Source organism: Manis javanica, chromosome 5, assembly GCF_040802235.1.
Source record: "Manis javanica isolate MJ-LG chromosome 5, MJ_LKY, whole genome shotgun sequence".
Classification (NCBI taxonomy): Eukaryota; Metazoa; Chordata; class Mammalia; order Pholidota; family Manidae; genus Manis; species Manis javanica.
Window position 1 is genome coordinate 137689657 of NC_133160.1, and position 14943 is coordinate 137704599.

The 14943-nt window shown below is 34.2% G+C and overlaps 1 protein-coding gene and 1 long non-coding RNA gene across 9 annotated transcripts in view; one reads left to right on the plus strand and one right to left on the minus strand.

The window, feature by feature from the left end:
• The window catches only part of KCTD8 (potassium channel tetramerization domain containing 8), a 250550-nt gene that overhangs the window by 144703 nt on the left and 90904 nt on the right, over window positions 1-14943 (plus strand). The window lies entirely within an intron of this gene.
• The window catches only part of LOC140849633 (uncharacterized), a 58513-nt gene that overhangs the window by 25884 nt on the left and 17686 nt on the right, over window positions 1-14943 (minus strand). For all 5 annotated transcript variants that reach the window (XR_012131750.1, XR_012131747.1, XR_012131748.1 and 2 more), the window contains exon 3: window positions 14366-14419. This is a non-coding gene — a long non-coding RNA (uncharacterized lncRNA). The remainder of the gene's footprint in view (window positions 1-14365; window positions 14420-14943) is intronic.

Genomic DNA, 14943 nt, shown 5'->3' on the forward strand with positions numbered 1-14943 from the left:
AAGAGAGACGATAAATGCTTGAGCAAGATATGTGAATTTGGAGAGAGAATGGGGTCTACTATACTGTCAGAGAGAGTGGCTTTAGACAGGGCATGAGGGGCTTATTCATAGGAACAAAGAGAAAGCAGATGCAGTTACTCATAGGTGGGTAGATGTGGAATGATGTGGAGGTCTCTGGGAGTTTTTTTTCTTTTTCAGTTGTTTCAGAGAAATAGGAAGCAAAGCCATTAGCTGACAGAAATTTCCTCTTCCATTAAATGAGAGGATTCTGAAATAATTAAATAGAAAAATCAGAGAAAATTGTTTTGTAAACTAAAGTCCACCATATAGCTCTACATAATGTTTTACTTGAATCTTATGTTTTAAGTGGAAAAATTTAAGAACTGTGATATTATTTCATTGCTGCAAAGTGAACAAATGTCAAAATTCCTTAACTTATTAAAACTTAGGTGTTGAAATGATTGACTAGTAAAAAAACATTGCTCACCATAACAGGTTCTATAAAATACTCTCACATTAAAAATATCTTGCATTTTTGAAATTAAAAAATCCAGCAAGTGCACTAGAACTCTTATTTCTTACCATCTGGCATTATTGCCTTGTTAGATGAAAAAAAACCAGAAATCACTCCTCTCTAAAATATAGATTTTAAAATTGATTTATTTCTTGGTCTATATGTGATGCTTAGTTTAGTGAGAAATGTATTTACTTTTAGTTTTCATAGATTTTTTTCAAGTTTATTCAGTTTGTTTAAAGAAAAACAATCATCATTAATTATTTTGATTTCTTAGGCTCTCTGTAAAGCAGATATTCATATAATTAAGGAAATAAAGCCTCTACTTCAGTGTGATTTAGTAATTTTTTTTTGCCTCATTTTAGATATGTGGTTTGTACATTCTTACATTTGAATCTATCATGATTGACTTTCGGATTTTGTTAAAAATCAACTGGAGGCATATGATGAGTCTGGTATTGAAAGTTTGTATTTTTGCATTTACATGTCTGAGAAGCAGAGATGTAATTGATAAACTACATCTTTTTGATTTGTGTGCTATTCAGTGTTTGTCTTTAACCTTTCAGTTTGCTCAAGAAAAAACTAAAGAACATAAAGACAAAAAAAAAGAATTTATTATAAAGCACTCAGCACATTTTGAATGCCAGATACAAAACACAAATCCTGTGTTACTTGCTTGAAATCATTCTGTTCTTAGAGATAACTTATACAGTCACTTGGACAGCTCAAAAAACTGTAATTTATGAACTTTTTTTTGTACTATGACTCAAAATCATTATGCAGTTCTAAGGCATATTATAATATTTTTTCATTTACTATGGCTTCAATATTTGTTATCTTATTATACTTTGATTCTTTAAATATTAACTCTTGTTTAGTTGTAATAGCACATCAGTCCTGAGTGTTACCATAATTTCTCAACCATTCTGGAGGAGTTCATATTTGCTGTATGTAATGCTAGAGAATAATCCCAAATATGCTTGATACTTATTAAGGGATTAGATACTTTGCTGAGTGCATGAGGATTTAGAAGACCAAGCTATGGTATGACGAGCTATATGTAGTTAAGCAAGTCAGATTTACTATGTTGTTTGAAATTGCTTCTCATTCATTTAGAGTATTTATCAGCATGCTATTCACCCTCAGGACCACTTTCTTTTAGAATATCCTTTTGGGGACCAATATTTCAAATGTGTTAGACCAGCCTCTTCATTATCCACATAGGGAGAGCTAGCCCTGAAAAGCAAAGGATGTCTACTTCTAACTCTCTTATGGTAAAGGATTACTCCTATTATTGATAATGTTTAATACCAGTGCTGTGCTATTAAAGCTGTCCGGTCTTGGTACAAACTTCTTTATAGCTGCTTTCAATCTTTTCTCTGCTGGTACATTTTTAAGACTAATTTCTACTAGGATTCCAGGCTAATTAAATGATAGTGGAAAAGCATTTTCCATCATTACCATTGGAGCAGGAACAGTAAATCACCACAGGTACAAATTGGGAACTCTGTCTCAATATCATTAGATAGAAGAAGGCACACAGAAAATCTGTATCAGTCAAATCCCAGTATTTAATGAGTGTACACATAAGTTTGTTCATAGTGCCCAGGATAAATTGCTGGAAGCAGGCATCTCTACAACTTGAGCCATTTACAGTTTAGTATGTGGAAGAGAAAGAGCAGTATACATATTCCTTCTAAGCCTAAGTAGGAAATATGTACACATTTTGAGTAGAAACTACTGAGATGCATTCTATGGGAAAGGATGACCTGTACATTTAACTCTGCTGCAATCAATAAATATTTAACAACCAGGATTAGGAATATGAACAGCTTTAGTTAATTTGGGTCCAGGTCATGGGAGGTAGTTTCACAAATTGGCTGTGGTGAGTAGAATTTGGAATGAGGTAGAACATGTAGTATAGAGGAAGTAACATCAGATTTCCACCCCCCAATCCCTGCGCAAGTCCTCACTAGTCCTGACTAAGCTGTGCTACTTCAGCCAAATTATTTAATTTCTTTTAGCCTCAAATTTCTCATTTTTATGACAATATAGTTGGATTAGATAATTTTAAATTCATAGCTCTGAATTATATTATCCACATACAAAAATGGCAGTGCTCTAGGAGTGAGAAAAAAATTCATCTGTACTTTAAACTACCTCTAGAAATATCATCTTACTTTCCACATTACTCTTCCTGAAACACTGTAACCACACTTCTTTTTCTTTCAGTTAAATTCATACCAACATGATGTACATAAGTCAAAGGAACCCAAGAAGGAAACCAAGGGCTCCATCTCAGTATTATGGGGTGAGAATTTCATCTAGATATGGCAAGTGCTATGGGATCATAATGGAAGGAATGTATGGAGCACAGAGAAACTTTCAAGGAGTGGAAAAATTGCATCAGGCTAGGAGGAGAGCTTAATGTTAAATGCATCTGCCCCTTTCCACAATTTGGTTCCCTGTGATGGTCTCCCTTTCCCAGGGCAGCTGTGAAGAAGGCTTGAATCCTTTCTTATTCTGGAGCATTCCATTTGGAGCATCCCATTTGCTTTTTTGATACTTAGTAGTGAGATTAATAATTGTCATCATTGAAGTTTGAGAACTTGGATGGTCCTAAATCAAAGGAAAGGATGTTGCTCTTGAGAGTGATAGAAAGGTGGAGTGTTTGTGGAGAAGGGAAGATAACACCAATTGCTTTAAAATCTGAATTAATCTGTCAAGTGAGAAGATGCTCTAAGGCTAGCAATATAAGTTGTTTATTACCTAGTGGCTCGTACTTACTTTAAGAAATTTCTAGTGTTGTCTTTTACCATTGGACTGGAGAAGAAAAGCCCTGGCTCTCTCTGGTTAATATAGTCCTGTAGGTGTGCTTTGGCCTTATCATATTGTTTGAAATGTCCTCAAAAATGTAAGAGAAATCTATTTCCCCAGAAATTCCACTCCAGTAGAAATTCTGTTGATAGGAATTAGATACTTTTCATGGAGTCTTGTCCAAGGTGACTGAAAATTCCCCAGACCCTTAACAGGTTAAAGTAGGAGCTAAGATTTAGGCTTTGATTATGAAAAGCCAAGGGCAAATATTAAAGTAAACATGTTTTGGTTTGTATTTTGCATTAATACCTTTATAAATAAAATTGGGATAAGTGTTGCATTTTGTCTTAGTTGGTCTAGCTTTTATGTCAAGCTAAGAAAAGAGTGTGTGTGAGTGTGTGTATGTGTGTGTTGTGTGGGATGAACAAAGCAAAGATACATATTTATGTAGAATGTGTTATGAATCTTGCACCATGTAGATCTTGCAGCCTGTACATGCTTTATTTGAGCCTCACTTTAATCTTTTGCGGTAAGCAGAATTTTGGTCCCCGTGACTTTTGCCTCCTGGTATCATGCTCATGAATGTGTTTTGGTACACGGCAAAAGAGGCTTTTCAGATGTGATTAAAGTTATCTATGAATTGTCTATAAAAGAGATTATTCTGTGTCATCCTGGTGGACCCAGTGTAATCACATGAGCTCTTTAACGCAGATCTTTCTCTCAGCTGAGGGCTGAAAGAGAAAGTCATGAGATTTGAAGCATGAGAAGGACCCCGAGCACCACTGTCAGCTTGCAGACAGAGGAGACCATGTGAAAATCATGGAAAGGAACTGAATTCTGACAATGACCTGAGTGAACGTGGGTGTGAATTCCTCCTATAAGCTGCCAGTATGGAACACAGAGTTACCTATGCCATGATTTCAGCCTTCAGAGACCTTAAACACAGGACCCCATTAAGTAGTGCTGTGCCTGAGCTTCCGACCTAAGAAAATTATGAGATAGGTGATATTTTAAGATACTAAGTCTGTGGTAATTTGTTACAGCAGCAATAGGAAAATGAGGGTTCCTTAATATAGATATTATTTTCATTGTATATATAAAACTGAGGCTTAAAGGCATAGACAGCTCATCCTAGGCCACAGAGCTGATGTGTCTAATGAAAACTAAGACCTGGGAATGTTTGATCCCAAAAAACCCCATGCTCTTTCCACAAGCCAGTACCTACCCTGCCAGAGTCTAAGGGGACAGGCTTCCCTGATTAAAGAGCACAAGGAAGAAGACTGGAGAGCAGAGAGTCTGGCAGTGAACCACAGCATAAAAACGGAGAAGATATTGGGGAAAACATGAGGGTTTTGGCAGCCAGTGGTATGTGATGTCTCCACAGCTGAGGAATAATGGAGAAAGAGTGGTCAGCTCCTTAAGTCATGGTTAAGAAGTTAGGAAGGATGAGAACACAGATGAGGCCTTAGACTGTCTCTGAAACAGGACACTGTTACTCTTCATTTCTGACTTAAGACGCTTTCCGTTTCACCCTGAATGCCATCCATCAACGTGACTGCAACAGAACTGTAAAATACATCTGGAGGACTGCCCAGGGTGAGGCCAGAGAGCCAGTGACTATTGACTATTTCTTCTACAGTCGCTAATCTATTTCCTCATCACCTCTATAAATATGCTGCCCCCTTCATTTTTTACCACTACCCTTTATCAATATAAAGGTAATTACTATTCTACTCTATCAATATTCTGACTTTTAAATTATTTCTCTCCTATAAAAAGCACCTCACAGCTATTTTTTTTTCCTACCATAGGGATAAAAAGAAGTTGAGGTTAATGAAGGACAAATGGGAGGGAGGAGGAAACCCTGACACTAACTGGCGACATATTGCAGGGAGAATACAGAATAGTCACAGAATCTAACATCACTTGTGAATGATTCAATATTGCTACAAATAATTATTATATATTTGGAATTTTTTCTGTAATATTCTCAGCTATTATTTCCCCAATAGACTTGGTGTGACTTATATACATATCCATATTAAAATACTGGTACAAGTCAAACATTCAAAGTCCAAAGAGGAAATCCAAAGTAAACAATAGCAGAGAAGGTAATGGCTGTCAGAAAGCCAAGGCTAAATTAAACCATCATAACTAGGCACAGTCCTTAGCTCTGAGATTTCTGGAAGACAAGGAAATAAGAGAAATTAATTCAAATAACTATGATTTAACCTTTCTGTATAAACATTATCTTTTCCAGACAGTAAGCTTCTTACACAAGAATAACATACGTGCATAAAAATATAATAGTAAGAGACCAGATGTTGGAGTCAGGAATATCCTGGTTGTAAATCCTGTCCATAATTTACTAGTTAGGTGGCTACAAACTCAGGCTTTTTATCTTCAATATGGAGTTTACTGTCTCTACATTAGATTGAGGTAAGAGTTTAAAATATGAAATGAATTTAAAAAGTTTAGGAAAGTTCATGGAAGTAAGTACTCTATAACACTTGTTGCTAATTATTAAATCATTTATGGGAAAAAAATGGTGTCTAATTCCCCTCTAGATTGTCTATAGCCCAGCATGGTTGTTTGCTACTTGGTTTTACTCTCAGTAAGCATCTGTTGAATGAATGAATGTGTGAAAGAATGAATGAATTTACTTTGTGGATCTGTTTTGTGTGGTGTGCTAATACGTATTACTTGTAAAAGGACTCCATGTTCCAGATAAGGGAAATACAGGATTAAACCAAATTAAGAGCAGAGACTTTATTACTAATATAGTCTATGACTATCTACATTTAGAATTTTCATATAAAGACATTTTTCCTTTTGCTTTATTGTGTTTTAACCTAGGCTTCTTTTCTTTGAACATTTCATAAAATTAACATTTTGAGGTACTCATATTTAGGAGGTGTCCTCTAGCATGAATATCAATAACATAGAACACTTATCAATCACTTAATATTTGCCATGCATTATTCTAATTATTTGTACTAATTCATTTAATACTCAGCAAATCCAATTAGATAGGATTTTTTAATGCCCTATTACAGATAAACTTAATCTCTTTCCCAATGTCACAAAGACAGTAAGTAACAGGGCTGGGGTTTGGAGCCAAGTAATGTGTCTCAATGGCATGTGTCCCCCATGGACCTAGAATATTTCAAACATTAGTGTAGGTAATTTTTTTTAACACCCTATCTACTGTCAGAGAAAATTATTTTCAGTAAGATTCATGTACTAACTGGTAACAATTTTCTCAATTTACTCTTTCATTTTAAGACAAATTTTTGGAAAGAACAGAAAATTGTAACTATCTAAATTTGTAAGTAGTTAATGTATGAAATAAAACTTGCAACTACCAAACAAATATTAAACCTTGCATTTTTCTACTCTGTTTCACTGTTTGTCAAGTTTTAAATGCAAAGCTTTAAAGCCAAGTGGTCATATAGTTATAGAATTCAAATAGCTCAACTTTGGTTTCTTTATTTTTATAGTTATTGTGCCATTATCATTTATTTGTATTTCTTTTTAATGTAAGGAATACATATTAGCAGTAGGATAAAGCCAAAAATAGTGTCCTTAGAAAATCTGAATGATTTTTGAATCCTTGGGAACTTAATTTTAAAAGAAATGTATTCCATTGAGGCCATGTGAATAAGAGGTTAACTGAATAGTTGGGAATTCTCTGGCTTAGTTTCCATGTAGAATACTATGACTATACTATTAAGGGGATGTGCAACACAAATGTGTTAATTTGAAGCATCCACCTACTTATTAAAACTTAGTGGTGACTATAGCAATCATTAAGAACTTAGGCAAAAGATGTTTCCATGGAGGAGTATTTTATCAAGGAAATTGTTGACAATTGTCCATGTATGATGGTAATAAAAAACAGGTTTGTTTGGTTGATTATTGTTTTTAAATTGTTTACAATGTACCCACCTTATTGCCTACATTGGGGCAAATGGCTTCCTCTGTGGCACTCTAGGTACGCGGCTGTTCTGGAACTATTGGAGTAACCACCCTAATATACTTACCAGATCTCATGGAATAAGACATCATATTTAAAGCAAGTTTAATTGCATTTCATTTCAGACCTTTACGAAATTTTTCCTTAGCTGATACCAGTTGGTTAATTAATGGTTTATGAAAAGTTACTCTGTTTTTCTGTCGAGAGCTTTATGTAATAATATTTCTCCTGTTTTCTTCCCAAAACTCCCTTCACACTACCACACCATTTCTGGGGAGCATCCCCTCCCCAAGTCTGGCATTCTCTAGCCTGAGTGCTGTTCCCCCATGGACATGCAGAGGGCAGAAGTTGCTGCCCCTTAAAACTAGCTTGTTTCATTATCATAAACAAGAAATAAAAAGCTCATAGAGGACACCATAAAGGGGCTGTTGTTTTTAAATTATAAGACTATATTCTGTATTTTTAAGACTATACTCTGATTCTTGCCTTTGGTTAAACCATATTTCAACTTCTAGTTTATACACATAATGTGAAGTAAACTTGTGTCCTCACTTGTAATGCTACTGGATGACCAAAAGACCCTCTCCCTAGAAGAAAGAAAGGAAAGAAGGAATGAAAAGAAAGAGAAAAGAGAAACAGAGAGAAAGAAGGAAAAAGTAAAAACATTTATAATTTACCAGATAGTTGACCTTATAGTAACACACAAAGATATATAAGGTTAAGAACCCATCTTTTACATTCCTATCATCCCTAGTCACCCCAACACTTGTATTAGGGGTTACCTGGAGATCCTTGTCTCATTCTTATGTTCTTTCTTTTAGAATGTTTCCCCATCTTTTCATACACTTTAATTAATGGACAGCATAAAGTCTTCATCCTGTCCCCATACATAGAAGTTTTATTTGAGTAAGACCTCCCCATATTCACTTTTATTCCAAGCTATCATCAAGACATATTTTCTTAGTAAATCACTTCACTTCCTAAAAGCCATTCTAGGTAACAAAAACGATTTTACAACTTTGTATATATTAGAACACCTTAATCAACACAAATGATAAACCATTAATAGACTCAATGAACCACATTCCAATCTCCAAATTGGTTAAGCTTCATTCCAAAGACAGGAGAGTAGATATTTTTGCTTTATAGCAGGTTGGCCAATATAATCCTGATTAGAGACTATTTTAGAAAGTAGGATAAAATTTATTAGGCATACACCTCCCAGTCTAGACTTTAGACTCTCACCATGAATGAATAAGTAATTTTCAGTCAAATTCATGACATGGGCAAAGAAATGACTATATAAATATTAATATAATATAACTAAATTCAAATACTAAAAGCCAATCTAATTTGATAATGAATTGGAAATTAAGAATAGTGTGAGATCAGAAGACTAGCTCACAAGAGCTGAGATTTGATCTCAGTATAATCTTATAATTAGCATTTTGTCTGACATGGAGCTTCATAATTTATTGGTTCAGGGAAACACTGAAAGTCCTCTTATAGTGATTATGGAGATTAAAAATGAAGATAAAAAACTAAATTAATTTGAATACCTTTGGGGGAAAATAATATGTCTCAGAAAAGCACCTGATATCATTCAAAAAAATAACACTACATACTTAGACTTTCTTAAATTACTCCAAGAAGAGATGCACATATATGAAATTATTTATTAAGCCTGTGAAACATTTATGTTTAAACCTATTATTATAAATATTATTACTGTCTGTAAACTTTGGTCAAGTGTTCAATTTTATTAAAACAATCTATGGAGTTAAACTTTAGTAGTACACCGGCAGATGGATCAGATAGGGTTTTATAACCTTCTTTTAGTTTAGAATAGTAAGCTCAATAATACTTTCTTTTTCTATCATTGCCTATTTACAAGATTTCAAACAGACTGAGAAAAAGAAATAGAAGTTTTTAGATGGCACTAATCTATGTTTTTCTCCTTACATTTACTATGGTTTTTAATAAACATAACCATGAGAATCCACCTTAACATCTGGATAATTATAAAGTATAGTTTTGTTACAGCATTTTTAAATTATTATTTGTCATTTTTATTATTTACAAGCAGATTATTTGTCTTAGCTGATAATGACATGTTTGTCCTGCCATGTGTTATTTTTCTGCTTTTAACAATGCTATTTCTTATAAAAGACATATTTCCCAAGAGAATTTTTCAGTTTTAAGTGGGAAAATTTAAGAAATGACCACATGTGAATTATCCTGGCAATTCAATTTTTAAGCTACTCTTTTTTGAGCTCAAGAAAAGTGATCCTTTTTTCACTGAAATCATTTTTCCTGCATGATTCAATGCTTGGAATGTGACACATTTTCAACCTTTTATAAGATTTCTTATTCATATTCCAAGCCTCTTCATTCTTTCAGTCATGAAAAATTCATTAAGATTTTATAATGCTAACACTGAAAATATCTTAGTTGTTTTCTCAGAAAATATTTATGTAGAAGTCTGTTAATATATATATAACATATGTACACACATGCTTTTTTTGGCTATAAATTTGCTACTGGGAAAGTTCACTTTTAAATGCAAATGGATAGTCAGCACCCTTTCAGTGTATTTATTTTTACCTATGTAATGAAAACTTGTGGAAAATGATGAATTCTATATGCCACATGGAAAGAATGACATCTTCTGAATATTTATGAACATTTGATTTTTAAAAATTGGGAAGCATTTCTTTTTAGGGAAGAATACATTGAAAAAATGAACTGTCATATAACATTCAGAATTCTTTAAGCAGAAGAATAATTCACCTATTATTCTTCTGTTTTTTCAATTTTGTTGTTAGCTATCTAACTCTTCCAGCCAAAGAAGGAATTTTGTGGTTCTTAATATGTGATGTGACTCTTAAAAGAAGAGAGGTATTCTTCTCCATAAGAACCATTTACTCTCATTTTCAGAAATATCAACAACACTAGCCTTCATAAATTCTTCCAGCAAGAAAAGGAATTTGAATTTTTGTGTTTGAGTAATTTTTGATTCTCTGTTTTGGAGGCACTGCAGTAATAACTAGGTCTCAGTAGCCAGTGATCTGTGCTTACTTGACAGCAGAGACCCTGACTGTTTTACTTACCATTGTGTCCCCAGTGCCTGACACCATGCTTGATGCATGATTGACATGAAAATGGGTCTGTCAAATTAATATATGAATTGAAATGCACAATGCTATAACCTGTGTTACCATTAATACAGTTCATAGGCACATATTCCACATATGGATGTGAGCTTATGGTAACACAAATTCTTTTGAGAATTATGAAACTTAATTTCATGTACTGATCATCTAAAATACTATCCTATATATTATATTACCATTTTTTTCAAAGAACATAAGTACACAGAAACTTCACTCTACACATACTTCAAAAAATTGCTGTTTATAGTTCCTCAACTTCAAAAAGTGCCTCCTTTTGAATTGTCATTGCACTTTACTTTAAACGTGAGTATGAGGGATGGAAAAAAATTATGCTGATCCCATAATATATCCTAGGACTAACTTTAGTTTTTTTTTTTCAGTTTGGGTTATTTGTTCATCACTTGTCTTTCTGAAAAGGTCTATGGGGATAAACATTCCTGTTGCTAAGTTTGGTGGGATTTCTTTTGAAGCTTCTGGAAATTCACTTTATGTGTACATTAGATTGACCCATATGAAACTTCAAATATTTTACAGATATGGACAAAAACAGAAGTTATGTATGGCTCAGCCTAACATACATCCATGTTAATAATATTATGGATATTTATTGCTGGACCATTACTATGTGTAGACACTTAGTATGTATCTTCTCACTTTATACTGACAGCAATTTCATGAGGTATATGTAATGATAGTATCTTCATTTGATAGAGGCATGAACAGGGTCACATACTCAGTACACAATGGCATTGGGATTTAAACATTACAAGTCAGAATCTGAACCTGTAAACTCTTTTGTTTGTTTGTTTATTAAGGTATTATTGATATACACTCTTAAGAATGTTTCACATGAAAAACAATGTGGTTACTACATTCACCCATATTATCAAGTTCCCACCCATACCCCATTGCAGTCACTGTCCATCAGTGTAGTAAGATGCCACAGATTCGTTATTTGCCTTCTCTGTGCTACACTGCCTTCCCCATGATCCCCGCCACACCATGGGTGCCAGTCATAATACCCCTCAATTCCCTTCTCCCTCCCTCCCCACCCGCCCTCCCACACCCCTCCCCTTTGGTGACCGCTAGTCCCTTCTTGGAGTCTGTGAGTCTGCTGCTGTTTTGTTCCTTCAGTTTTGCCTCATTGTTATACCCCACAAATGAGGGAAATCACTTGGCACTTGTCTTTCTCCTCCTGGCTTATTTCACTGAGCATAATATCCTCCAGCTACATCCATGTTGTTGCAAATGGTGAACCTATAGACTCTCAATTATTATACTTTTCTGTCTCCCACTATGAAACAATTATTAGCAAATTAATTATCTGGGGTACTCAGTATTTCCTTATCATGATTGATTATTATTCCTTAGGTTGAATATTCCTTCTAGAGGACTGGAATTCTGTGTATATATTGGTTGATGATGAATTCCAAATGGAACAACTTTGAAATGCACTCTTTCTTTTGACAGGCCGTACTGGTCATAATAAATTAAGATTTTCATTAATAATGTAAGTATAAACACTTTATAACTTGCTGTTACTCTTTATGGATTTCAGCCTCAACTTGGCTGCTAAGGTTATGCCTTCTATGCTGTGCGGAGGAGGTCTAGAGTATACAAACTTCCCTATCCGATTACTAACACTCAATTCATAATACATAGAGTTAACAGTAGGTTAACTATTTTCACACTCCTAGAGTGTAAATGCAAAAATAGGAATGAAAGAAGAAAGTGGTAGGGGAGGCATATTGGGTAAAAGGAATAATGTTTTGAGAATAAGTAGATTTAAAAGAACTCTTCTTCACATTCAAAGGTAGCACGTTTGAAAAGAAAGTTCTTATCATCTTGATATATAAACCCAATTGCTTGAGTGTATGCATAAAAATTTCCAATGAAGGCCTAATGCTGCTTATAGGACTTTATAATTTAATACAGACACTCTGATGTGGATATGAAGGAATAAGAAACTTTGACACTGACTTATGGAAATCCTAATAAGCGGTTTAGACTTTATATTAGTTAAGTGATAAAGGGACTGACTACTGAGATCCGACTCAAATTCTAGGGAAAGATTTGAGAAAGTTTAAATTTTGAACTTAAAGATTGAAAAGGAGTGGCTTCATTTTAAGATGAACAGTAATATTAATAATAAAAAAATTAGCACTTAAAATGTGCTAGGTACAATTTAAAGCACCTTATTCTTTTAATTCATTTAATCTCCACAGAAAGCCTTTGCGGTAGAAACTGATACTCTCTCAGTTTTACAGATGAGAAAATCTAGGCGAAAGAAGATAAGTCACTTGCTCAGAATTAAGTCTCTGGGACACAGTCAAATGTGGCTGCATATCTCATCCCTTGGAAACAGTGGGAGAGATTGGAAACAGTTCCCTGCAAAGAAAAGAAATACCATTTGCTATCATGCTGTCAGAGACACAAAGAGCCGTCTCTGGAAAACCTTCGGTTTCTGCTAAGGAAATGAATACAGCTACATTTGGGTCTTGCGAGTGGGAGTGTTGGCGGATAAATGATTCTACTTCCTGTCTTGGTGGTGGATTCAACTTCTTGTGCCATTTGAAGGCTGTTGAGGGGGGATGCATTTTAAGTATTCTTAATAGCACTTTTAAATATTTAAAAAATATTTCCCCTAACTGGGTATTCTCTTACCTTCTCTTCGTTTCCCTTCTATTTCTGCTATTCTCTGTTTTTTCTAATATCAAACTAAGATAAATAATTACCTGTATAATTATCTGTTTGTATCTGGCTTTAAAAGACTTAAAGCAACAGCAAACACTTAAGAAGTAACCATTTTTGAGGGCCCAAAACATCAGTGCATTCACACAGAGGCAACTCCATTAATACTGATTTGAGGTCATGACAACATTGGTGTTCATTTATTCTCTTTGAAAGAACCCAGAGATATAGTTACAGTGTGTATAACCTGTGTTCTTTGAAAAATAAAACAACTCCATTCCTTCATCTACCTAGATTTTCAACAAAGAAGTTTATGTTTGAAAGAGGGAAAGAAAGCAGATTTTCAACTTAACTTGTTATGCCTAAAATGTGACAAAGATTATCAAAACATAGGACTAAAAAGAAAAACTACCATATGCTTCCCATTGCTGTAATGGCAGAAGGCAGAGAATGTCAGAGAGAAATTTTAAATTGTCATGGGCAGAATGAAAACAATTACACAAAAATCTCATTTAGCAAGCAGTCCCTTGCCCTAAACTGATCTCTTTTTATGGTAATTTAACACATGTTAAATTTCATAATACCAGCTAATCCACTTTGCTCAAGTGTTCATACAGGCTAACAGTATCAAAAAGTCTTGCTTTGAAGATTGAAAGACAGCCTTGAGAATATTGAATATTAATTTTTGAATAAGCTCTTACCCTTTCAGTTGGGAATAAATTCCCAGGCCATGTTTCACCACTCCACCTGTAGGCAGCCCTAATCCCACTTAATAAAGACTTTCTTAAAACCCCAAGGGGGTGAATGTAACCATTATAGAAATCATTTTCTTTAAGGGCTATAACAGTTGTTTTTATCTGCCATAAGAGATTGATAAAAAGGTGATTCAAATAAAATTTAATGCATATTTTCTAGAGTTTTTCTCATTATAAACAAAATAACAAAATCTGTCCTTAGCTTTAATTTAAAAAACAAATGCCTTTATTTGAAATTTGAGGCACAGGTGATACTATGTTATAGTTTTTAAGTAGACAATATCTTTATATAATTAATATGAATTCCATCCATTATTGCTTTTTCAGAGATTTTGCTCAAGGAGTTATCCCTCTCTTCTTTACCATCAATTTTCTCTTCTCACCTGGATCATTGATTGATTGATGATGATAGATAATAGATAGATAGATAGTTACCTACCTTGATCTTATATTTGATCTTCTTTCCCCCTCAGCAGCAATGGATGCATTTGTTCTGCTTAAGAGAAAAATACTTTTTGAAATCTCTACTTCCCCAGCCCCCATTCTCTCTTGAACCCACTGTAACCAAGGTTTCTTTCCCATCACTGAACTGAAAGTCTAGTCAAGATCTTGTCAAATTCACCAGTTGACTTTCTCATTGTCAAACTCAGTGGATGCCTGTCCACAGCTTATTCTTTCAGAAGAATTTGACAGAATTTTTGCTTTCTTCTTCTTTAAGTACTTTTTTCCTTTGGTTTCTGAGACACTATACTCTCATAGTTTTTCTATTTCAATATCACTCCTGCTCAGTCTCTGTTGCTGGCTTATTTTGCCAATGTTGAGATTTTCAAGTACCCTAGGGCTCAGGGTTGAATTCTGAGACCTCTGCTCTCTTTATACCAACTTCTTTGGTGACCTCATCCATTCTTATGGCTTTAAATAACCTTTACACACTGATGATGGCTACATTTTGATTTATAGAACCAAACTCTCTACTAAAATCTAGACTTTTATGTTCAACTGTTTTCTGAAATTTTC